This window comes from Mugil cephalus, chromosome 1, assembly GCF_022458985.1.
Source record: "Mugil cephalus isolate CIBA_MC_2020 chromosome 1, CIBA_Mcephalus_1.1, whole genome shotgun sequence".
In the NCBI taxonomy this organism is placed as follows: domain Eukaryota; kingdom Metazoa; phylum Chordata; class Actinopteri; order Mugiliformes; family Mugilidae; genus Mugil; species Mugil cephalus.
Genome location: NC_061770.1, coordinates 12,290,622 through 12,317,101, shown reverse-complemented (window position 1 = coordinate 12,317,101; position 26,480 = coordinate 12,290,622). Strand labels below are relative to the sequence as shown.

Genomic DNA, 26,480 nt, shown 5'->3' with positions numbered 1-26,480 from the left:
ATCAAATAGCTGCAGTTGGATTGCAGCAGATGGAGAGTAGCACAGGATGAAACAAAGATGGCATCTGAAAGAAAAACAGCTGGAGACCTTGCCTGTCGTTCCTCCTTTATTCATTTCAATTTCATCCTCCATGAATGAGAGATCTCTACATGAAGGTTTCTTTTATAGCTTCAGGGAAAAAGTCTCTCTACAAAAAAAAACAGAAGTGAGATATTTCTACTTGGGATAATAAAAACACAGCAAGCCAGAGTGTGAACTTCATGTTCAATGCCTTCTATGCATTTTACTGCACACTCGTGTGTCATCACGTTGCAGACCTCTATTTTTCGCCCAGAGTGCTCTCCTGCGGAAGCTTCGTGTCCATTTGTGTTCATCCCTGTCTTTCGGATCTGTCTTTATTTTTTTTTTACGGCAATAAAAATGATAGCTCAGTGCCCTGGGAGTTGTGATAAAGAACATTGTCGTACAAAGATGTCTGCTGGTTGACATCTCCCCTGCGACATTATGACACGTAGCGCTTGTGGAGGAGGGCTGTTCATCCAACGCAGGCTTCAAAGGGAACAGGTGGACATGGGAGTATGTGGAGGGTGACGGATGTGAATAGGATAAAAGATGTGGAGATGCAGCAGGAGGAAGAAGACACATTTCTCTCAGTGTGTGTGTATTAGCAGAGTTTGCACTGTTCCTCCCAGGTTTCAGCGCAAACAGCCATCTACTTTTACCTTAATCTCCTTTTTGAATAGAATGTTGTGATCGAAATGCTTTTTCTAGCCCATGAAAGTGGATTATCTGTGCTGTGTGACTCCTCTCCTCCTGTATTATGGCTGTGCAGCCGTGCGTCGAGCCACTACGGAATCAATGGCTCATTTCCTGAAAGCTCTCACGGGTCTCAAACGTGAGTAGTTGTGGCCGAGCGTTAACCCGTTCTCTCACGCAGCGTCCTCAGCAGCGGCAAATTGAACACCGAACTAAGTAAAAGCATGAAAAGACGTAATTTATAACACCTCCTAATACCAACAATAATGTGCAATATTTAACACTGTGAATAATCAAAGCCTGACAGTCCGGGTGTTAATAGATGTAGTTTTAACTGTCATATTCCACATATTACCAGAGACCTAATCTGCATTCAGCTAAAACATAATTTACCGTGTAATAAAACAGTTTTGTAGCTTTATTAGATTTCAGTGAAGAGGTTGAAGCAAACACGCAGACCTTTGTCAGTCAAAAGCAGGTCTGGTAATTGGAAAAGGGACACTGGGACATAATCACTCTATCGCAATCCTGGTGAGGCTTGTAAATATTCACACTTCGGTGACACAAAATAGCGCTACCTGGAAATGGTGATGTTTTGCTCAGACGGAGAAGGCCGTCTATAAAAAGCCGAACCCAGACGAATGCGAACACGGCTTGCGTCTCAGGCCACACTCCCACAGCAAAATGTGTTTTCACCCAGAGGAAATGTGCATTTTTCATGTTGGTCTTCGTGCGTGTTGTGTTTTCTGTCTTTCCTTAGAGGGGATTGGCAGGTCTTTCACCCCCTGAACAATAGTGTGAATTGTATCTGGTCTCAGCTGAATAGTGGCAGATATCAGCAAGGGATATTTTTCTTCTGCGCTTTTGGACCATAACTGAGTATAACAGCTACAACTGGCTGTCACTCTTGGTCTCCTATTTTTGGATGAGGGCTGGAAAAGTAAAATGTTGATGTTTTAGGAACAGATGTTGTCAACAGCGTGATGTAATGTGAGTTCACTAAAAGTGTATTCGGTGTAATTCTGTCTGGATGTCGGTGGGTGCTTTAAATATCTCAATGCCTATTAAATAGATTGCCGCGCTGCGAAGGTCGGTCTTGTGCTTCTCTTATGATCTCATCTGACATCGCCCCTCACTCCTCAGGGCAGAAATCACAGCCTTGGGAAGGACTTCTAGATGGATGACGGATATGTTTTCCGAGTCAAGCAAAGATACCTGATGCCAAATGTGCTTTCAATTGTCAGACTAACCTTGGTGTTTATCTAGAGGAGATATTTTATTCATCAGGATCTCTCAATTCTATTTAATATTAAACACAGTTTATACAAATCCTAGACACACTTTCCATGCGAGGACCAAAATTATATTTGTTATGCATTTAAGAGGAGAAGTCAAAAGAAAATTGAGGAAAAAAAACTGCCAGACTGTGACAATCCCTAATAATTTAATTAAATGCCTACTGAAGGAGTCACAAAACAAGATATGATTTCTGTTCGCAGTAGTAAAGTTCATGTTGTGGTAACCACTGGGGCTTGATGCAGCAAGTGCACGACACATTTAAAACAATAAAAGCCTCTGAAGGCCCAGTAACTACACATAAATGCACAAATTCGAGTTAACCAAACAATTATCAGAAGAGAAAAGGCCCACGAGGAATGTCTTTCAAACTTAAAAACCAACAAAGGATGATTGACTGAGTCATTAGAATTAGTCCAAAGTTTAGATGGAGATGTAATTGACAGGAAAATAGAGAGTGAACACAGTGAATTAAAGAGACAAAGAGAGGATTTGCCCTTATCTTCTTCTTCTAACGGGAAGAGGAAAAAAATCCCATTAAGGTAAATACGTTTGTTTCATTTCCTGCAAAGCTATATACAGCATGTTGTTTAGTCGATGTTTCTGTTATGAGCCTCTGCTTAGGAGAAAAAAAAAAGCTAGGTGTCAGGCTTCCTTGTCGCAGTGAAAGTGAGTAACGAGAGCGCTGCTTATCAGGCTGTGCAACTTATTGTGTGATCAAATCAAAGGGCAAGCAGGATGACACAGAGTCTAATAGAAGCAACACATCACTGTCATTCTCATTATCTCCCCTCTCCGCTGACCTCATCGACTCTGCAACGCCGCTCACCCAGCACAATGGAGCGTCAGTCCATTAAAATGTAAATAATTTCCTCACGGTGGAGCTGAATCGGAACTGGATGCGTGCAGGGGTACGTACAGTAACTGTGACATGTGGACACACAAAAAGTGTTTTATCCCACATGTGCATCTACGGACTCGCACTCAGTTACACGTCTATAAAAGGAAAGCCCTTAGGGTTGGGGCTTGGCAGCTCTGTCATCCCCTGACACCGTGCAGTGATGGAGGAGATAAAAACCCCCATGTGTCTTACTCACAATCACCCACAGCCACCGAGACGTGCCTCGGTGGCTGAGTAAGGCAGGATGGAGGTTCCCGGTGCTTGGAGCATTTAACATCAGTGTCCCGGTGTCAGATGTGGTCGTCCTCCAGGGAGTCGAGGAACTCCGTTCCAGAAGAAAACACAACAGACACACGAGCTGACGGTGAGAGAGGAGTCCCAAATGGGGTGCGAGTACCTTGACAAACCGATACTGGTCAGAACGGCCTCTTGTCAGGGTCAGACTTGATCTTTTTTTTTTTTTGCTTCTCTCTGTTTATCTTTGCCTGAGTAGCTCCTCCTTTAAAATTTCGTGTCACGACTGGAGGGTCACCTTCCTTTTACCCGACGTAATCACTGAGGTCATCGACGCTCACAGAACCAAAAATTACTGGGAGGAAAGGGTCATATGATAAATATGCAAGTGATCCGTCACCGGCTGCAGTTAAGTGGGAAAAAAAAAATAACCAAGAGAACCATGTGATTGTGCTATTGTAGGTGCACAATGGCCACTAATGAACACATGATTGTGAATAACGGTGTTAATGGAAAAGGGTCAAGGCCGCCTGCTTTATGTAGACTGACACTCTGGTCGGCGGAAAAATAACTAAATTTGCTTCCCTCTTGCATAATATTTTGCTCACAAATCGTAAGCACGTCTTTCCAAACGCGTTCGTTTGACAAAAGTTGCTTCATTTCGAAAGATCAGAAAAACATTACTCCATTAATGTTGCAGTCGAGCAGGATGAGTAATGTCCTACTTACTTAATGTCTGAGCTGATATTTTCAAGTCTCCAATGTAAATGTCAAGCACAGTTTTTCTTTTTTGTGGTTGTCATGCCATCTATCACTCTCAGCTGGCTGCAGCTGCTTTTACAAGGTCCTGCTTTGTGTAAGGACAAGCGCAGACTTTCTCCCTGCTTTGCATCAAACCATGCGGCTTGACATTTGGCACCTTATTCTTATTTATGTGCAAGAACTTTTAAGGGTGTTTTAACCAGAAATGTCTCAAGCCGACTGGGCTGTGTGTTGCCCTAAGAAGCCTCCACTTACGAAGCCTTAGCCCCCGATGTAGCATTTTGCTCGAGTAAAGATCATGAACGTGAACAAATCATTTGGTTGCCTCTGTGTGAATGACCAGGCGTTCTGGATTGTTGGCAAAAAAAGAGTCCCATTTTAGTCAGTGCTCATTGTTGTTGTCTCCGGTGATGCCAATTTAGACTGCAAATGTATTCGGCGATCAGCCAAACCTGGGAGTTTGTGTAAAATTTGTCTGGTTCCCCTTTCGCTGATACAGATTTCCACCCGTGATTGCCTATGTCAAGCAAATCACAACTGTTTATTTGCAATGTGGTAGGTTTAACGAAATAGATGTTTAAAGGAAAAGCCATTTAGTCGGCCAGGGTGGAAGGAAATGGAAGGAATTTATTCAGCACTTCCATGGCTTCCTCAGGATATTCACCTTTGACTTTGATCCAGAATCCCAGATATGGTGCCAAACTCTTTTCAGCCAATCATATTTCGCAAGGTCAAGCAGTTGACTTTCTTCCTGCAGTCTGTGGCGAGTAGTGAAGGACAAGTTCCGTGCGTAGTTTGGGATAAACACGGCCCCGCTTCAGTCTCTCCAAAAATCCTTGCTAATGTTGCACAGTTATTTGTCATTTTTACTCATTTTTACTGCAGAATTACTCCTCTAGATATGTTTGGTACACTTTCTAAACGAGTAAAGTCATCTCACTCACCATTAAATCCACTTTTTGTATATTCACTTATTTTCAATAGCTATGCCAAAATGCCTTTTGTGTCCCTTTTCAGTATTTATATATTTATTTTACAGCTAACAGAAATTGTGCCAAAAAAAAAGCTCAGACAAATAATCTTCAAGTTATTGCGTTTGTATTTTCCGCCTGCAATTTTATGGAGGGGAAATGATTTTAACGGCCACCCTGCAGATTTCCTTTGAGGCATATGGAATAAGCTTTCTTGTCTCCACATGCATCTGTCGCCCTCCTGTTGTTCCGCTATCAGATGATGGACTATTGATCACTTTTATATCTCTGGCCTTCTTTACCTGGTCTGTACTTCCTCACCTTCACACCCTTTGGCTCAAATCCTTCTCCTGATGGACCGGACATGACAGAAATCCATTCAGAATGTGACCTTGGCAATAGACTGCCACAGTTTTGATTCGTTAAAACCCATTTTTGTTGGCAGATATTGAGTTACATTTATTGTATTATGTGCCGCACTCTTCACAGATGTCCCCACATTTCATCTGATTTTACTCAAATTAAATCTTGACTCGGCCGTAAGTGCTGCTCACAATTGATTTCCATTGTAACCCTACGTAACCCCATTATTTGACAAGTGGGATGTCGATCAAGATTAATGACAATGTTTGAAGATTTCAAATGAAATATATAATCATGACTGAGAGGGTATATGTTATATTTATTTTGTGACATAGCGTTGGTCTGGTCAACAAAAAGGGCTGAGAAATTGTTTGACTTTCAGTTCCCTTGTGGATTTTTACGTTGACATTTATAAGAGGAGATGGTTTGAAAGTAAATAAAATAAAAATAAAATAAAAACTGACGAGAAGCGACATTACAGGCAGAGCAGAATTCTACATGAAGATAATAGATGCGGACGACTCCGGTATATGAGTCTAGAAACATGCTGTTTGGTTTTCATTATGAGGCGCATGTCAACCAAAACTGAGAAGAAAGTACTTCAGCGACCAATCAGAGCCACTTTGTGGCTTTAACAAATCCAACTCCACAGCGCTCAGATGACAGCTATGACTACGTCGCTTGTACTCTTCTGTCCATCACCACATAAACCCCAACAAACAGTTCGAATGGCCCAGCGGGTCCCAGTGGAGTGGTTCCAGACAAACTAGATACGGACAGGACCCCTTGATGTCTAGACGCTGGTGGTGGTGGAGGAGATAGGCTGAGAGACTCCAGTCAAGGCCCCCCAGGAAAACAGGAGGAGGTAGAGAGGGAGAGGGTTGTACAACAGACTGCCAGGAATATCAAGAAGAGGTACTGATTGGCTCGGAGTACACAGGCGCACAGATCATTGGATGAGCAGTGAAACTGAAATGGAGAACGAAGGGCTTTGCACAGCATTGGAAAGCAGAAGGGGGGGAAAAAAGGAGAGTGGATCAGCAGAGAAAATGTAGGAATAGAGGCAGAATGTGTGAACAGATTTTCCTTACTGAACTTTTGCTTAAGTACCGGATTTGGTGGCACCACTGCGGTTTGTTGCATAGTGTAAAAGTAAATTCCTTTACCAGCTGATAAGAATATATTTAGTATGACAGCTGAATAGAGAGAAAACCTCCCAGTCACATTCTCAAGAACAAACATTTGGAGCTTTGGAGAAAAACTAAAACCCAGCATAAACAATATACCGTCAGACCTGCCCAGTGTTTTCCTTCAACCGAAACATTAATTCAATAAATCGCGTCTTCTCTTCAGTGATAAAACATGACAAATTTGGCTCAGACTCCTCAATCAGAGGATGATACAGTAGCTGCAGGGTTGAAGGAAAAGGAGCTGCTTTTCAGGTTATGCAGCGGGTACCACATTCACCTGTTTGCTAAGCTTCATGCTGAAGTGTTGCAGATTATTGCCTCTCGGCTAAGGAGAAGCCGCTAACCACCCAAGTCCATCCATCCATTCATCCAGATGAGATGAAGACATGTACTATTATTACCCTATTATAACAGGGGTTGCGCGAGTTCAGTCAGCTCTGGTGAAAGTCGAGTTGACACCAACTAGTCACTGATAAACACACAATAGAAAGTATTGCTTTGCAACAATGACCTTGAATACACGTGCTGAGAACAGATGAGGCAGCTCATGTGCTATACACTGTGCACTGTGCAAATACTGTGTATAAAACCTGTATAAAAACAGGCTGCGACTCATCAGTAGCATTTAATAGCACTCCACAACATGTTAGATAGGTTAGTGTAGCCTGTTTAACCTCCTGAGACCCCACGTTCTCATATGGGGACCTTCAGTTTTAGGTTTTATTGCAGCTTATCCGGCTTCTTTAAACCCATTGTCCTCATTAGTGGACACTTTAGCCTGCCATCTAGTGGTATCAAAGGTTAAAACTTATTTATGCTTATTAATACTACTAGTTCGATATGACATGCTGTTTAAGAAATTAGCAACTTTTGCTAATTAGCAAGTACTCATTTGGAGATATTGAGACTAAATTGTTCTGTCTTTGCTGAGCCATGTTCAGTTATTAAAATAAGTAGTTTTATATTTTGTCACACATTGGTGACTTCTTTAATATAAATACTGAAATAATCCACATAATTTCCACATATGAGAACATCATTTGTTTTTTGTTTTTCTTCAAAAACTAGTACTTCCTGTCTGTTTTTGTATGTCTTACTAGTTGTCCTACTTATCCCAAAGACCTCAGAGAAATTAAAAATGCATACCAAATAAAAGCCTGGGTCTCAGGAGGTTAAAAATGCAGTATTTCTCTGAAGCCTTCTCTCTGTACAGCAGCTAAAGGTCTAATAACGTTGGCAATAAAATTCCTAAGCAAACTGTTGCTTAGCAGCTTAGCTAGCGTTAGCGGATGCCTTTTGTTGTATTTCGGACTGACTTACATATTTTGCATGTCATGGCAGAACGGGCTTCATCTTTAGTAAAGTATTTCCACACACTTGACGCCGTCCTGGGCTCCTCATGTTGTCACTGTCACGTGACCAGCGACTAGTCGACGTGGTGCCTATAGCGCCATGTCATAGCAGCCAAGACGGCAAACCAATTAGTCTGTACAATCCCCACTTTACAAACTTAGGTCTGCCTCAGTATCCCCTATGCTCCCCAGTTGGTTGAGACCTTGAGGTGATTTTTCACCTACGGCGATTTCACCCAAAATAGTTTACCTCCGTCCAACGTTGCTGCAGCTCCTACTGCCACCAAACAGTGTTTAATGCAGAAACAATAACACTAAGAATAACTCCTCCTACCTCACTACACAGAAGGGCCCTTGGATCGCTGCGTAGTCACAGATTGTGCAACGCTGTAGCGGAGCAGCGTATCTGTGATCCATTTTAGTCAGTTACCTTCATTCTACCCAGGGTCGGACCTCAATTTAATCTAATGTGGCTTCAGCCTTGATTGAGTGAATCATACCGTACCACCAATGAGTCACACCTGACGAGTAATGCAGTGCAGTGATGCATCCCGAACATTTATAATAATACATCACCGTAATGCTTTGTAAGCAGTTAAAGTACTGTCGGAGAAAAAAAACAACAAAAAAACTCCTTAATCTCAGTGGCTAAAATGCTCTTTTCTGTCTTTTTTAAAACAACCGATGTTCTAAATTTTGTATTATCTGTTACCGCCTGATCTTGACCACTCAGAGCAAAGTATGTCAAGTCTCCATTTCATTTTTCATCTCCTTCAAACAGGAGTGCAGAAAATACTCCTGTTATTCTAATCGGAGGCTGTGTGCCACCGAGCGATTGGCTGATAGCTGATGACTCATTTCAACAGGCTGGTGTGGAGCTGGTGAGAAGAGAGGGGGTAAGTGGGTGGGTGGGGGGGTGGAGGGGAGTGGGAGGGTGTTAGGTGGAGAAAAGGGGGGGGGGGGGGAGCAGAAGGTGGGAGTGAAGAAGCTTTCTCCCACCGCCTGCACGCCCGTGTTGTTGACGGAGCATGCCGTTCCTCGCACGCAAACACACAACATAAATACTTGCAAAACGCAGTCAACTTAATCTATATACCCTTCCTCGCTGTTTTCTCCCCAGCCGCGGGTGCCCGTGGCCACACTTGAGGGGAGACACAGAGCCCGGAGGAGAGAGAGAGAGAGAGGGAAAAGAGAGAGGGAGAGAGAGAGAGAGAAGGAGAGAGGCTTGTGCTGATCAGAGTCTGCAGCCCTTCCCTGTTCTGCTGCTGCTGCTGCTGCTGCTGCTACAGTACGTGTGAAAGGCGGGGAGGGAGCGGAGGCAGAGCTGCTGTTTGTCTCTGAGACTCGGAGGGAAGAGGAGAGAGCTGTGAGCTGAGCAGATCTGAGCCAGTCAGTCCTCTGGTATGTGTCCAGTGTGAGCAGCCCTGTCCAGCCCCTGCGCACTTCTGCCGCTGTCTGAGCAGCATCACACGCCAGGACTCAGGCAACACAAAACAGGTGAGTCCCAGCAGCTTCACGATGATCTGGACCCGGTTCTTCAGTGCCATCATCGCTGCTGTGTTTTACTTTTTAAAATAATGGCACTGCGTGCGTATTGTGGCATTTCACTAGAAGAAGGATGTAACCATTTAACACGTGCTGAAAGTTGTGATTAAGAACCGAGGCGCATTTGTTCATGCGTGTAGATGTGACAGGTGGAGGGAGGGGGGGATGGAGAGAGGGGGAAGCTTTATGTGAAGGCTTGTTTACCTCTTGAGTGGCAGGTGAGAAAGAGCAAGGGGACTTGGGGAAAGCGGCGCCTCTGATGGGAGTGAACGCATCTGATTTCGTCCCCGTGTGTGTGAATCCATGTGTCCCCGCAAGAGAAAGTGGGTGGAGTGGGAACAGTTTCAGCTCTGCCGCTGCTCTCTCAGTCTTTAGAAACAGAAAGAAGACAAAAAAAAAAAAAAAAACGTGATGAAGATGGTGCCAGCAGCTTTGAGCCCACTCCAGTCTTTGATGGAATGCAGATTGTGCGTACGTCTCAGCCCTTAATCTGCGCGCGTGTGGACACAGTAGTTTATGGGCAGCTGTCAAGAATATCTGAAGGTGTTTACGATTCAGATTTGCGCTGTTTTCCTTGAGCTTAGTGCGCCTTTTGTCTCGACTGCGCAAGAGAACTACTGCATCCTTCCTAATTGATGTGGCACTGAGACTATGCGACGGCTGTTGTGTAAGATTGTAACAATATTCTCGGTCTAATCCATTACATAATAAGATCCACATCAAGCTGGTGCGGCCTCAAAAATAGGGCTGACATCGAATCAAAGACACGTCTAATGGGGGAGATTACGTATGTTTTTCTGTAACATCACAAGCACGGCACATAATTCAGTGTAAAGTTGTCACTCGAGAGATGGGTGGATTTTATTTCCCACGCAGCCTGTCCGTCCTCTCACGCACACCTAAAGACGACGTCATTAATGATGTTGCTAATTGCTTCGGCCGCGACTGAGATCAAACTTCATTAATCGTGCTGTGACACGACACTGTGCTCTTTAGCACCTTCTCCTCCTCCATGTTGGTATGTAACACTTGTCGCTTGCGCTGCTTCCTGGGATGTAATAGTGCGTAATGGCAGCTCATGAGTGTTTACCGCAGGGATTCAGGGGGATGGTCCAAAATTATTTTCCCCTCCGGTGCACAACTTGTTGAATCCACTTGAGCTCTTTTGAAGTTTGTCCGTGAGGTAAGCCCTAATCTGCCATGACTTGCTTCAAGCTTGTATGATTTGCGTAATGAGAGGACAGAGAAACGCGAGCCTTTGAACCAGAGCATATGGCTGAGGGAGATTGCACACAGAGACATTGTCAGTGTCTGGACGGTTTAAACCCCTGAGCCATGACCGCGAACTGGTCTCCCATTGACAGTGAAAAATCCCCTCAGTGTTTGTCCCTCTCGCTGTGGATGCTGCCGTTTGTTTGCCTCCGACTGTCAATCTGTCACTGACTGTGATGTTGAGGAGTCGACCCCAGCTCCCCGTTGACCCTTCATCACTCATCTCTCAATGTAGCCCCCCCCAATCCGTCCATCCATCCATCCATCCATCCATCCATCCATCCATCCATCCATCCATCCATCCATCCATCCATCCGTTCATCCATCCTTTCATGTTTCTCCCACCAGGTTTCAAATGTTTGTCTCTTCACTTTCGCTGAGCGCCTCCCTCCACCCCTCTCCGCTCTGGTCGCCACAGAAACGGCTGATTCAGGAAGGGTGGGCGGGTGTCTCAGAGCTCTTGCTGCTCTGCCCCATGCGGTGCTTTCACAGTACATTTCTGCTTCTGTGCTGCTTTTATGGCCCTGATACGCTGACAGTTCAGGTGGCTCAGTCAGATGTTACACAATTGTATCAGTCGCACAAAGGCTGTTTGTTTAGTTCCCTCAAAGGACGTGTTCGGGATTTAGAGTTGCATTGCCATTCATGTTCAGCTATTCTGCTAACAAACGGATCACGGGGAGCCTCTTCATTTCCCGCTGACAAATCACTGGCGCTGGCAGATTTTTCCAAGGCTCTACTTTGCTAAATTTGTCAAGACACTATTCACGATTCTGACGCAGATGACCGAAACGTCTCTTGAATTCTATTTAAGGGATGTGGGTAAATTACAGGGCTGAGTTTTTTCTTAAACGTATGTGACACCTGGGTCAAAGTCGCACCGTGGGTGTTTGGAGACTCTACTGAGGTGATTAATAATGTAACATACCATGACCAAGCCAGTTAATAATAGATACGCTATGACCTTTCACTTGCGTAAGGTTGATGGCGCAGAGTAAGCGTGATGGTGTAGAGGTTTTGCTATGAATAGATAGTACTGAAAACATTTTTTTTTTAAATATATTTTTAACCAGTGTGTTACAATAGAACTCCCACACTCCCCAAAAATAATAATCACACCCGAATAAAAGACTTGCTTCTGTAATTACAGCTGAATTTATCTGAAGTGGCTTCTTGTTTTTGTGTTCCGGCTTCACCCATTTGTGTTGCATTTTTAGGATAGCTCTCGGTTGCCATGGTGATGGTTTGTACAGTAGCTTTAAACGCTGGCTTCTGGAAACGCTCCTGAACAGGAAATGAATCCTGTGCTGCGCCGCATTCACTTTCAAGCAGGACCCCGGCTCGGTCCTGCTGTGCCGGATTAAATTAAGAAGGGAATTTTATTCCGCCGAGGAGACGACGGTGAAGGCCGGCTACGTCTGAGTGTATTGTGCTCTGTGAAAATCAAACTTGTTTTTGTATTCTTTGCACAAACACGCTATTGATCACAGAGCCACAGACTTTCTATGACGTTCTAGCTGAAAAAAATAAATAAAAAAAAGTTACTCACTCAATATTTTACCTGATGTTCAAACAAAAACAAGAACATTGACTTTAACCAATATGAATCCTAACAACTTGCTCTTAATTCATTTGTTTTTCTTCTGGAAACATCAAGGTAAAAATACATACATGTTGCAGTGGTTTTTCCACCCTGCAGTGTTCAGCCTTCACAGTCAGTGGTGACGCAGGCCGAGACTCATACAAACAGCACACTGCAGACCCGTCACGAGACACAGCCAGAACAAAGAGCGCACACTGGCATCTGAGAGAGGAACTCAACACAGGAGCTGCCTTTGCGCAATTCACCGAATGACTGTGGAGCGCGAAAAGTGTGACATGCAGTTTGATGTCATGCGCCGACACCTGACTGGCACAGGTGTGACACTTTTAGATCACTTCCTGTAAATATACTGCATGACTGTACTTCGCCGTTTGACACATGTTTGGCTAACATAAAGGTGCAAATGAAACAGGAGGAGTAGTTCACCGATGACAGTTCATAAAAACTAGGAGGACATTTTTATTTGGATTCTTAAAATTTAAACATATAGTGTAGTTGGCCAACTTTGTTTTTTTATGAATACAACCCTGGCAACAAATGAGAACTGAAATAAAATAAGTGATAACACAACCCTGGGTCAACCTAATCTCTACCTACAGGCACACATGCACACATTAAATCACTGCGCGCACATGAAAATCACAACCTCACTGCCAACTTTAAGAAGCTGGCGTGATTTCAGTGGTGACACAACCCTACAAGCCAGCTACAACTACACTGTGGAAGTAAAACAGTCGACAACAGCTGGTTGTAGCATCAGCCTGATTTAAGATATTAATAAAGAAGCTGAGTCATGGGTGATGAAGGTAAAGTTTACAAGCATCGACCTGGGGTACGGCATAAAACTGATGGTAAGGCTGCATTAAACGATTATTTCCTACAACTGACTAATTTCTTATTATTATTATTATTGATTATTTTCTGTGTAGTGCATTAATCTTTCAACCTTTCATTCAAATATTTTATGATAATGACCTACAGCATTGCAATAAACAAATCTATAAATTACCAAACCATTGAGTTACCTAATGATACTATTCATCACAACGGTTCCATATTATATTGTGCCGTTAGTTTGCATACGTGGCTGATTGCAAATGGAAATGCACACGTATTATTTATCTGATGAAGGTTGCTTGCACCCACTTAGATCATAACGTTAATGGAAATCCACGCCCCGGTCGTATAGGTCCGTGCACTGCAACAAAAAATAAATAAATAAATAAAAAACTGGAAAAGCAGCATCTGTTCTAATGAGTCTTTGTTGATCTCTTGTCTGAGAAACGAGAACATTAGCAGAAAAAATGAGGCCACAATAAAGACTTGGAGGCGCTGGCTACCGACCAGGAATCACACAGCACTCGAGGCGTGGAGGTGCTTGGCCATGGCGGCTGTGCTTCGGTCACACGCCGTTTCATTTTTACATTTAATTTTGCTGTTGCAGAAAAATAAAATCATCCCTAAAGAAAATGCACTTCTTGCTCCAGTTTGAGTGATTGAAATTAGTTACAAACACACAAATACTCAGAGACAGACTGACAAGTTGATGGCTTTTGAGCAACATTTACAAAAAAAAAAGAAGAAAATCAGCAGACTTAAAAAGCAATATTTAAATAAAAACATACATCCAAAAAGGTTATTAATTTAGGAGCTTAATGCAAAAAGTTACTCAGTAATACCTTAGGAGTGATAAACTGTGATGAAATGTAATGTGAGAACAACAAATCCACCTATTATACTCAGAAAAATTAAAAAATAAACCAGTTGCTGCAGAACTCATTGTTCTTGTACAAAAACTGTTCTCCTTTGCTGTGGTGAGTATATTAATGGTCGTGGAGAGTGTCTTTCTTTATCGAGTTTACTCGTACTACACTCGCCATCTCAACAAGATGGATTTCTTTCAATAAGGGAGCCCTGGTCTCTTAGCTGAGCCGTGCTGTTGAAGGATTGTGTAATGATGGTGTACTAGAACATGTTAAAATGGGCCGAGAAAAGGGAGTGGATTGATGGGAAGAAGCTCAATGGTAATCTTGGAGAGCGAAAAAGAGAGCTTGAATCCTGTTATGTGTTTGAGGTGCAGACGCCTTGATTTGATTTCCACGGGGAGCGAAATGTGAATATTTTCCCTCCAGTCGGTCGTTAGCGCAATCAAGCCCCTTGTGAAGTGGATCCTGGATGATTCCCCGAGGCTGGCTTCTGTCTGATGACTAATGTTCTCCCAAGTGCCGTGTTAAAGCCCCTTAATTGGTTAGAATAAACCAATCATTAACTTGCTCATTAAAGCTTATTGTAGGGCTGAGACCACTGCGACTTGATCGTGGCAAACTTCTGTAATTGTTCCCAAAGCTGCGTCGTGGTCCTGTTCACGCCGTTATTCCTGATTCATCGCCACCAACTTCCTGACTCATTTTGCTTCTTTAAAGATTCCTCAGCACTTAATGTGTCGTGGTGTCTCTGCGCTAACTTCGCTTTTTCTGGCCAAAACTTCCCATCTGGACTCATTCTTCCTACCATCTGCTCCACTGCTTTCTCATTGGCCAGTTGTGAAGCTTTTAGATCAAACATCCCCCCCACACACTTTTGTTGGACGAAAAGAAGGAAGGAGGTGGACTGGAAGAATGGACGAGGAAGAGGCGCAGAGCTTCTTAAAGCTCGGGTTTAAGCTTGATTCAGTTTTCTTCGTTGCTGTGGCGGTGTGCGTCTCAGCAGTTTCCATCCAATCTCTGTGTTTCCCAGAAAGTGCTGACTGGCTGACGATAGGGATCACTAAGAGAACAATTCGCGGTTTATGCTTAGTCAGAGAAAGGGCCGTTTGCCTGAAATTCAAAGCTACACAGAGAAGCAGGGACAAATGGAGGCTGCAGTCACAGTGCAGGTGTATGGATTATTGCCAGAGGAGAGTGACAGTCTGATGTAAATGCTGCTGCTGCTGCTGCTGGTGTTTATTGTGGCGCTAGTTTGGCCTCACTGACTAATGGATACGAGGAAAGTTAACTCTAGGGGAATCATCTGCAGCGCTGCTGTGCCCTGAAGTTTAATACTCACTCCATCCTCACACTAATGGGATCATTACTGTGCTTCTGAAATAGCATTTCCATACTTGCAAAAAAAAAATTCATACTTGCAAACACACACATACACACACGGCATGGGCACATCTGCCCATGCAAATACTCACGCAGATATAAAAAGCTCAAGAAATGTATGCACACAGGCATTTATGATTAAGAATGACACAATGCATGAAAAAGGAAATCACTTTAAAGTGAGCGTCGCAAACACTGTGCGTCTTTTCCAACGTGTGCGTCCCATTTGTTGCACGTCACGCATCGTTTCAGTGAATTAACACAAGTTTGTAGTTTCATTCATTTAATATTTGTATTAATTGCCTTGTATGTATATGGTATAATACTTCTTATGAAATATCCGCAATAAAATGCATAACAGTGCTAATAAATATCAATCCAGCTAATGTCTTATGACTTCAGTTGACCTTAATGATCCGAACACAAAAGAAACTTATTATGGGAGTCACACCAAACTTCCCCTAGCGCACAACCAACCTAACTCATCATCTGGCCACCATGTAGCTGAACAACAAAATGTCTCTGATTGGCTGTAGGACTAACCTTTTTTTTCCCCTTTGTATTAGTTGAAACATAATAAAATTCTGAGGACATGTTACCAGCTTCACTGGGCTACATCAAACATCTACTTTGTTAATCAATACAGTTAAAAACTGTATACTTTTTTTTTTTTTTACCATTTACGTATCAGAGGGTTATACACATGTAAGAAATTTAACATGGTTTTAAGTATCTGTTATTAATATATTTGTCAAGCATGTACACACTTCCTTTGGATATTTGGATATCCGCAAGTGGAGTCTGATGACAATATATTGAAGACAGAGGATCAGCCCCGAGTGATTTCCATATCACAGAAAAAGGACCGGGATCCACAAACCACAAAGTCCTGGCTCCGAATCCAGCTGTGACTTTTACTGTTTTGTATTATATCCCCTTTTTAAAGTAGACTGTTGCTCCATCAGTTTCAGCTGCCATATAAATCAAATCTGTATCTAAATTGAAAAATATTTCTCCAATTGATCTTTTTCACAGTTCCATCTGTCCCCTGAGTATGTGCCATGACTTCATCCTGCGTCCCCAACTCTAATCCAATACAGAGAGCATAAGAAAAAAACAAAAAACAAATGTGAATTATATATTTTATATTGAAATTCCGTCTTTGCAAACATAGTATTTGGCTGCAGGGAAAGTCTTGATCATTGTACTAGAATTTTGATAAAGTCTCCAGTTTTAAACAGATGTTCCACGGTGACATTTTTGCTCCAATAAAAAAACAAATCAACACATCTGAATTCAAAGTCAGAAAAAGATATGGTTCAATGTGAGTAATCTGGAGTTTAATCAGAATATAAACATACTTGCTTTTCCACTTAACAACGTTCAGATAGCAAATATGACTAAGTCACTGTTATGCTTCTGTCCAACTCCTCCCAAAATGATTTTTTTTTTTTTTTAGATTAAAATATGATCACGCTAGAAGTCAAATTAAAATTCATCTTGAGGCTAAAGTCAATGTCTGCATCAAATGTCATGGCAATCCATCTAAATAGAGATCTTTTGCTCAAAAGTCAAGGGATCACCAAAGTTATTACAGCGCCTCCTTTGGGAACCTTTCATCTAATCGTTGCTGACACATTTCAATTTGATCAAACTGGTCCACTGACCAACAGATCACCCACAGTGTTGCTAATGATTAGTACAACGTGCCCCTACCACACACACACACACACACACACACACACAGACTCAAAATCCTCCCTTTTGTGGAGTAATTTAAGTTGATTTTAATTTAATTCATATTATGTATGCTGCACCCTAGAGATGATGTAGAAAAAGTCAACAATGCCTGCGTGATGCTCTAAATCTTCTTTTCCCATGGAGCTGCAGGGGAATTACTTCACAGACACAAATCTTCGGTTTCCTCTTGTGGGCTTTGCGTCACTCTAAACGGCTTTGACGAGATGAGGATATGATGCGGGCAAAGCTGTTAACTATTACACCTCCTTTGTGAGAACCACAAACACACGGACTCACATACTTCCAACCATCAGATCCTCTCCGTTTGCGGCGCCACCTGCCTCTCATCAACCCCCTCATCAAGCGGAATAAGATCACTGTTAATCCACTTGCCTCAGCCCATTGCATACCAACAGTGCTCCCACTGCACGGCTCAGCGGTTCCCTTAAGGCATCCCAGAATCCAAAGGTATAGAAAGGTGCTCCTGGCTTTCACACTCCCTTTATGCCACTGTCTTTGCTTTTACATACACATCCATGCTTCTCTTTTTCCTCTCAATAAAAAACACTGGGTGGATTTGTGGACAAGTCTGGCGTATACTGATGACATTCACTTAATTAAGTACGATACCTTGTTAACTATGCTAATGTTACACAACTCTACAAGATTCTACTAGTAGAGTTGTAGTAGTATTACCAGACACACTTTAAATACACTGTGGTTTCCAACATTTTTAACCTTATAAAAAACGTACCGTCAGATTTTAGATAGTGAATCAACATAGGAGACATTTCTAAACTTCTCACATGGTATCATTTAAAAAAGAAGATACTCTTGATGGCAGCAGTCATCCCCCGGCAGGATGTGGTCTGATACAGGGACACACACACAAAAGCTGTTTAAGAACAACAACAACAAAAAAAAAAAAAACATGAAGAACAGCACAAGGTGTTGACCTGGCCTCCAGATTCACTAGATCCCAAACTGATCAAGTATCTGTGAGATGATCCACAGAGGCCCCTCCCCTCAACCCACAGGACCCAAAGACCTCCACTAACAACATCCTGTTGCCAGAAACCACATGACACCCTCAGAAGGTCCATGTCCATTCTCTGATGAGCCAAAACTGCTTTGGAGATGCAAGGGACACCTACACAGTATCAGGCAGGTGGTCATAATGTTATGCCTGATCGGTGTAGCTTCTTTTACTTAAAGGTTCTGACTACTTCCTCCAGCTCTGGTCAGGTTTATTTCCAAGCGGTGAGGCACATGTTCTGTTGTCCGCACTCTCCCACTGGACACTCCTGTGGCACAACAAATCATACCTCCTTCATTTTGGACTTGATTTGTATTTGTTTACCCGTGCTGCTCCCCGCCAGGTCGCCAAATGTTCCTCTGAGTATTTCTGATTGTGTTGTTCCATCGATGGCAGCTCCTGATCCTGTCTGGGCCTGGATCTCATCTGGCAGGGGAGATCAGAGTAGTGGGAGGGAGTTGTGGGGGTTATTTCGGCTACAAAGTCCTCCGGAGACCCATCAGAGGAGATCCAGTAGTGGGGAAGTAATTGAATTCGAGGTTTCAGCTAATGATTTTTCCAACAGCAGGACGCTCACCCGTTCTCAGAACGCGCTGCGTCACGCATGGCCTCCGCAGAGTGTCGCTTAGGCGAGCTCTAAATCATCTAATAATGGCTTTAGAGAAGCTAAGTACCTCTTACTCTTTTAACAGGCGTGATTTAATAGCACTTGTTAGTACATATAATTCCATCAACATATACAGACCTTTCCATATTGTGTTGCCTTATAGGCGTCACTAAATACATGTTATACTAGACTAATTGCATTTGAACAAGAATGACTTTGTTAAATACCAGTTAAGTATCCCCTTGACATCAGGATGTTGTGTTGTACCTTCACTTCTTAGTAAGACCACTGGAATTTGTTTAATCAGTCCACTTACATTAACATCAATGTTTAAAGACAAATAGAGCTGGAGCCTTAGCTTTGCAATTAACTTTGACCAGTGCAGTGAGATGTATGTTTTATTTTGATACCTCAACATCTGGCTTCATTTATTGCCAGATGTAAGACGAGGTAGATGGTTCAATCTTACTCAAGTGGTGATCTCTGGTAAAACCCCACGCTGCCTTTTGACCCGGGCAGATTGTCAGCTTCGACGCTGCTCTTAAACCTGGCCACTCCGATTGGTTTCCGTTTGCAGTTCAGTCAGGAACACGCACTTCTCCCCTTGGACTCCTTGTCTCTTCACCTCCATTGTTATGCTTTTATCCTTTTAATGTTGCTCCACATAATCTCCATCTCAATGTCTCCCTTTTCTTTCGCCAAATCGTATTCGGTTATCTACCCTCTATTAAGCCGCTTAATATATTTATTTTTCTTTCCAGCTTGGAAGCGGCTCTTATCACAGAACGAGTGGGTATCATAATTGTTCCTGTTATTCCTCCCCGTCTCAGCCCACCGCTTTCTCTCTCACTCTCTCTCTCTCTCGCACACACACTGTTGTCGTCCCTGGTGCTGCACTGTAACCCATTTAGGTGCGACATCTTGCCGCTGCCCTTCTGCTGCAGAGAGGCACTGCTAATGGCCAACAGGTTTCTCTCATTAGTTAATTATGTTTTGTGATATTGTCTACAGCTTTGTGCTGTAAGCTGAATAGCTTTTAGGCTAATGGTAACTGATCACCTTTGTGCACAGGTAACAATTGCCTTTATTTTTTTTTGCACTTTTTGCATTTTCACAGCAACCTATTATGGCTAACAGCATTCTTCATTCAACCGCACAGACTAGCTGGTGTTTATCTTGTTGAACTTCCATGAACCTTTCTGCAGCATCACACTGCTGTGTGACAGAGGTCAGTGGCTAGTAAAAAAAAAAAAGGCCCCATCATAAATAATGGTGGTACCTACTGGTCTATATGTAATCATACTCTTACCCGTAGAAGTTGAGTCATTTTCCTCTCAGCCTGTAATTCCAGTTTTCCTGTTATGGAGGGGAAAGTGAATCACAGATTTGCAAGTTTAGTGGGGACACCTGCAGCAGCTTCAAAACCATCGCATACATACATATACAGATTTGTTCTTTTCAGAATTTGTGTCTGGTTGAGGCTTGAGATCTAATCAGTTCGTCCCATCTCATTGTCTGCTTCTTTTGTACTGTCACACTCAATTTATATGTCTTTGTTTGCTTTTGAACAACTCTGGCATGAGTCATTGCATGTTCATTGTTGACTGCATCTCTCCACAAAAGTCCTGGTTCTCGAAAAAAAAGAAAAAAAAAGAAAAAGGCTACAACATTGACAGAGGGTGTTAAATGAATCATGCTTTCAGTGGCTACTCTTTCCACGCTTTTGAATTCGGGCTGGTATCCTGCTCTGCGCTTTTGAACCCAGGGTTCGGTGTTAAACAGATGTTGGTGTTGGATTATTTTCTTTCTGTGCACAGCGAGTTATCTTTTATTAGCTTTCTGTTTGCAGCACCTTCGTGCAATTTAAAACAACACAATTCACACCTCATGAGCCCGTCTTCTGTTCTGGACATAATTGTGTGAATACATAAAAAGAGACAGGCCTCACTCTCTGGTGTACCACTCACATTTAATTGTCGTGGCTGCCCCGACATTGTAAAGAAGTCTTCTCCGGACTAAACATGGAAAGACGTCTCTTTCGTATGGAGAGCACTTTACACATGCATGAAGAGAAGTAAATGCTTCCCATATGGCAGGTTCCACATATTTGTCAGCCCTTCTGCGTTGGTTAAAAAAAAAAAAAAAAACATTAGCGGCTAGTTCGCTGCCAGTAAAAGAGAGATTATGGAAATATATTGAGATTTATAATATTATTTCGGGAGAGAGTGCTGAGATTGTGAAATTCACACAGTGCTGTCACTTCGTAGCAGAGTTGTGATCAGTCAAAGTTGTCAGAACAGGAATAACAGGCTTCCTTGCTCGGCCCTAAATGAATTATTATTACATTAGAAGTGCTCGAATATGTCTGTTTCATATGTTTCATATGTGTCCCAGTGTCGGTGACTGACATAAGAAAGGAAGCAACTAAATTAAATTAGTTTTTAATAGGAAGCACAATTAAAGCAATTGTCAGGTTCAGGTCTGTAATCACGATTACAAGTGACAAAGGAATCGTGACAGGAACAAATAAGGAAGACAGCATAGGGAGGAGGCTGGGGTGGATGGATGGGTCAACAAAATATTAGACTAGCCCAAACCTTCCCTTATCTTCTCAATATGAAAAGTTACATTACAAAAGGGATTCATTTTAGTAATGGTTTTGCAAGGCACAGGCGGCATTTTGTCTTTTTAAGTTTTAAAGTAGTATTTGAGAAAAGGACGAAAATTCTTTCAGCGATGCACGCGTCTAGTTTTTGAGCCCTTACGTAACTCAGAAGTTACGTAATAACCCATCGAACAGAACTCTTCGCCGCAGGTTAAACTGCAAAATAACATCATGCCTTGAGTCAACAATAAAACACAACCCGACTTCCCCGTGGCTCTAACCCTGGAACCCATCGAAGTAATGGAGCAATCTGGCGAATCAGCGAGCAATTTAAGGGGGTTCAAGCCCTTTTCCCTCACAGCATCAGGACGGTTCAGCGGTCCGCCCGACCTCTCACGCCATCCTGAAGCTTTCAGGGCTTTTATTGCTAAAACATTGTTGCATCACAGAAAACTGGCTCGGCTACGTGTGTTTAACTCCTCTCTGCCGTGATGTTTCATGTGAAGAGACTAGTGGGAGGACGTGTAAAAATGCATAGCAACAGACTCGTTCTCTCCTGTTCTCTCCCTCTTTCTCTCTCACATACTCACACAGACACATTAACAGACACACACACGCACGCATGCACATGCACAGGAAAATAAATACACGCCTGCACAGATATAGCACACATGTACTCTCCTCCCCACCAACAATACAAGGCTCTGAGGGGTAATAATGGCCCCCGTATTGAAGAGTACACCTTCAGGCAAATGATGTGAATGGCATCACACAACAGAGATTAGCCTCAGTTTGTGAATCACCAGCAGCAGTTGCCCGCCCAGCTGCTCTCCCTGCACAGGTTGCGGGCCTCGGCCTGGAGATTGATCAACTCTCCGCGTCTGTGTGCGTCGTCACTTCAGACGGAGTCACTGCTCCTCGGCCCTGCCTGTCATCGCACCTGATCACGCCTGTCTGTCAAATAATTCGCTAAAATTCCCACAAAGATGGGGAGCCTTACGAGCACAGCCGGTATCCGTTTCCCTCCCCGAGTCGCGGGAAGGTGCCTGTGCAGCGGTGTGGAGCGCGATTTGCCTGTTGAAACCCTGCAATTCTATTTCAGGCCATCCCACACACAGTGGGAGAGGAGCAGAAATGTGTCACCCTTTAATTACAGCTTTTCGGGTCCTTGTGAAATTTTGTGCATCTGTAGGTAAGAGAGTCCTACTTTGGATTTCAGGAACACACCTCCAGCAATTAGCACATCAGGGACATGAACAGTGGCGCGTGTGTGTGTGTGTGGTTAATTGCTTTCGTTTAAGCATTTTGCTTCAGTTGCCTGTACTTTCGGAATCCGCGGTTTCAGCCGATGAAAATTATGTCCTTGCAGCAACTGATGACAACACCGCCACTGAGTAATGCGGACGGCCACTTTGAGTGTGTGTGCGTTATGTTCCCAATTATATCACCAGGATTGTCACTCACTCCGAGCTTTTCTCAGTCTGTTCTGCCGGCTGAACTGACGAGCTTTATTCCTATAGGGTCAGCCCCCTTCAATTAATTTCTTGTTAGTCCTGATCCAAATAAGCTGCAGTAAGAATTTAATCCCCATAACTGGATTATGAGCTGATTGGCGCTACAAGAGAGCTGTTTGTTATTAAAATGAGGGGTTACATAATTCTGGTTGGATGGCGTATTGACAGCCAATCGGAGGCGAACGCTTAATTTAAAATCAGGAACTTGTCTTCACCCATCGAGCGGATGGTTTCCCCGTTCCATCCGGAGACTAGCTCTGACGGAGCACTGGCTGTTTTTATGGGTGTCCTTGATACTGATTTTCGACACAGACCTCAGAGAGCTGTCGAACACACAACACTCACACACACACACATGCGCACGCGCGCACACATCTCCCCTTCTGTTAGGATTAAGATACAAGATGGAGGAGGATGCAGGACACTGAACTTCCTCGAAAGACTGCAGTTTAAAGATTTGGTGAAGACGAGTCCCCCGTCCTCGTCAAATGCAGAATACACAAATCATCTCATTACATCTGTGTGTCTATGTTTAGATAAATGAATAACCCATTTCCTGGCAAGCCTCCTGCGCAGTTGCCATGCTGTCACAGAAATTCTTTTCTTTTCATTACATGGCCGTGTATCTGAAAATGTCATGAAAGGGTTACTGTATTTACTCAACCTGGCTGACACCATGGCGACCAGCTCCCATTATCCTGTATGGAAGGTTACTGTGTTCTGGCACACTTGTTCCCTGCTGTGTAAGATAATTCCCCCGTCACTCGTGGATAAGCTAGAAAGGCTGCAAGTTTGAGAATTGTGAACGTGCGCAGGCGGTCCTTTGTGCATGTGTGCGTGCGCATGTGTGTCTATAGTCCTTTATTATTAATCAAGGATAACTGTGAGGTCTGCAGGGGTGGGGGAAAGAGGCCAAGGGTTGACATTTTGGGCCGTTGTTTGTCCAGCGGGGAGGCTTACACACCAGCATCAGTGGAGCAGTAGGTTACTGTTTCAGTCCTGCCAACTGTGCTTTGTTGTGTCACCGTGAATCTGCGTGAGTGCATTTAAATGCCTGTGAAAGGACTTCACGCCGACAGAAATATTGTCCATATTTAAACTTGGAGATTTTTTGTGCACTGTACTTTTTCTGTTTGTGTCTTTGTGCCCAAACCAAACTGTACCCACTGAGCCACTCGAAAGCCATTTGCGTTGGAAAACTGGTTGAGGTGGAGAGGATATTTTCATCCATCTGTGGTCCTATAAAATTGATTATCAGTTTATTATGCAAGTGAGGAATGAGTTGAGCCACCAAAGTAGATTCGTAGCGTTGCACTTGGTTCCATCATGAAGGATTTTTGATTTTTCCATCGCCTTGACAAAGACTCAGCCAGGTTGAGTGGTAGTCCTCTTACTTTTTTTCTACACCAAAAATGTAATCCAAAATGAAAATCATGTTGTTATACTACAACCGCACATTTTCTTTTCCAGATGTAATGGAGAATTACCAACAGAAGTGATCTGAGAATGATCCGGAGAACATTAATGACACTAAGAAGAGCCATGTTTGAATGTTTTCCTTATCGTGTATGTTAAAAGAACAAATAGAAGCATCTTTGAACAAGAAAACTAATAAATGAGCTGTTTCATCATGTGCGTATTACAGCTGCTGGTTCTGTATTGGTTTTGTGCTGCACTCTCAGTTTTGCATTTTGATTCATCTCGCCTGTGTAACTGTGTTACCTTAGCAGTATCTGTAAAATGAGCGGAGCGCAGAACGGAGACGCCTTCTTGCTCAGTCTTTTTTCATCCTGCTTATCCCCTCCTTTGATTTTTAATAATTGTCCTCCACTGACTGTATTTGGTCTTATCATGAGCAGTGTTTGTGTGCCACAATCCTCCGGGGACGTGGTTGGACTGTGGCAAAAAAAAAAAGGGAGGAGGGGCAAACTAAACCAGAACCACTTTTTTTTTTTGGTTTTTAGCACATGCTTATCCACTAGACACACACTGAAGATATGAACTGAAAGCCTCAAACCTCCCACTGTTCTCTGCCTTTAATATTTCATCTGATGTGCGCATGGGTTTTTGAGAAAGGGATGCTGTTGAAAGTTGTAAAGTGCTGCCATTACTCAACAGAGGACGAGAGCGTATGAAACGAATATGCTGCTGCATCTGCTTTTGGTGGTTTCACGCACACAGTAAATGGTTTAACGCCATTTATAAGCCCCGCGTGCTTCCCAAAAAAGCTTCAGCAGAGTCCGCAACAGGCAAATTATGATTAATTACTGTATGTTGGAGGAATAATTCCACACAGCGTTTGTTTGCAGTGACATAATTGCTTACATACGGCTCTGACAGTAGCTGACAGCTAAGAACCTGTTGAGACAATTAGTATCCTCTTTTGTTCTGTGTTTGCATATTCGAGGAGTGGATACAATCGATTGAAGACTATTTTCCCAGTTTTGTAGATAGCAGCTTTTATTGTTTCCTGATTAAATTCAAATCACTGATTCATCTTGATTGAAAATATCCGTGAAGAGCTTAATACGTCCTTTTCTGCCTTGTTTCCATTTGCCTTTTAAATGAGAATTCGAAAAGGGAGTCCAGGGAGATTGTAATTACTGTAGAGGTAATAGATACAGAGATTAAAAAGTCAGCTCGGCATTGCCGACATGGAGAGCCTGTAGTTGATTTTGGTCGGTGTTTCTCCGACTGTGGAGTGTTAATAGAGCCTTGGTCAGGCTCCGTGCTTCAGCGGAGTACCTCCTCTCATGTCAGCTTTTACATAAATAAGAGCTTTTTCTCTCCATCACTCCCTCTCCTTCTCTTTCTCTCATGCACACCCACACAGAGCCTGTCAGAGGCACATGAGGATGGGAGGAGGAAGGAGGGAGGTGGGTGAAGCATGACACGTGAAAAAGGAAAAGCGTTGCTCTTAACGCTGCATCTACAGCCCTTTATCTGCTGTTTCTCTTTATCTCTTCTTTCGCCCCTTTCAGTTTCCAAATAGTGCGTGTTTTCAAGAGTATTTTCTCTCAATGAAATTATAGCTATTGTGAGTTTATACGCAGAGCCTCTTCTCTTTGTTCTCAAAATTACCCAATTTGTTGTGAAGATCTTCTCTCCTCTGGCAAAGAGACGCAGATTAATCTCAGTTAATTTATGTGTAAATGAAGATGCCGCTAATTGGGTTCGGCGAAAGATGTGGCAAATCATGGAAAAACTCGAGCCAGGTTGGCTGGTGATTGATGATCTGTGAAGCGCGGAGTGCCTACTGCTTCTACATTAACCATTATTTAATGGACCTGTCGTATTTGGAAAAACAAAGCATGACGGAAGATTCATGCTTCCCAACGAGGACGGCGGCCGGAAGAAAAATTTACCACACGTTTCCCTCTGCTTGTACTTTAGTGTTAAATCCATAAAGTCATAGATTTCTGCAGACGCTAGTAGATGGGTGTTGTTTAAGACTTTGCACACCAATCGGTTGCCATGGAAACTTGCAGAGTTTTTCCAAGTGACCTACAGTTGGCTGACTGCTGCCTCACAGAGGTACACTTCGGATGAGTTGTCTTCTCCTCTGTTATACTAGTCAGTACATTCAGCGTTCAGCAGTGTCAGATAATTATATTTCTAAATAACGGAACTAAATCCGCCTTTTCAAA

General features: G+C 43.0%; 1 protein-coding gene across 3 annotated transcripts in view; it reads left to right on the top strand.

Annotated features, from left to right (window-relative positions):
• The window catches only part of LOC125024414 (prickle-like protein 2), a 57,454-nt gene that overhangs the window by 17,900 nt on the left and 13,074 nt on the right, over positions 1–26,480 (top strand). Inside the window, exon 1 of one of the 3 annotated variants that reach the window (XM_047612178.1) lies at positions 8,847–9,322. The exons of 1 other annotated variant lie outside the window; for it this stretch is intronic. The gene's annotated coding sequence lies outside the window, so the exon portion shown is untranslated. Of the gene's footprint in view, positions 1–8,846; positions 9,323–26,480 lie in introns of those variants that run through there. One more of the 3 variants, XM_047612161.1, reaches the window with a different exon arrangement.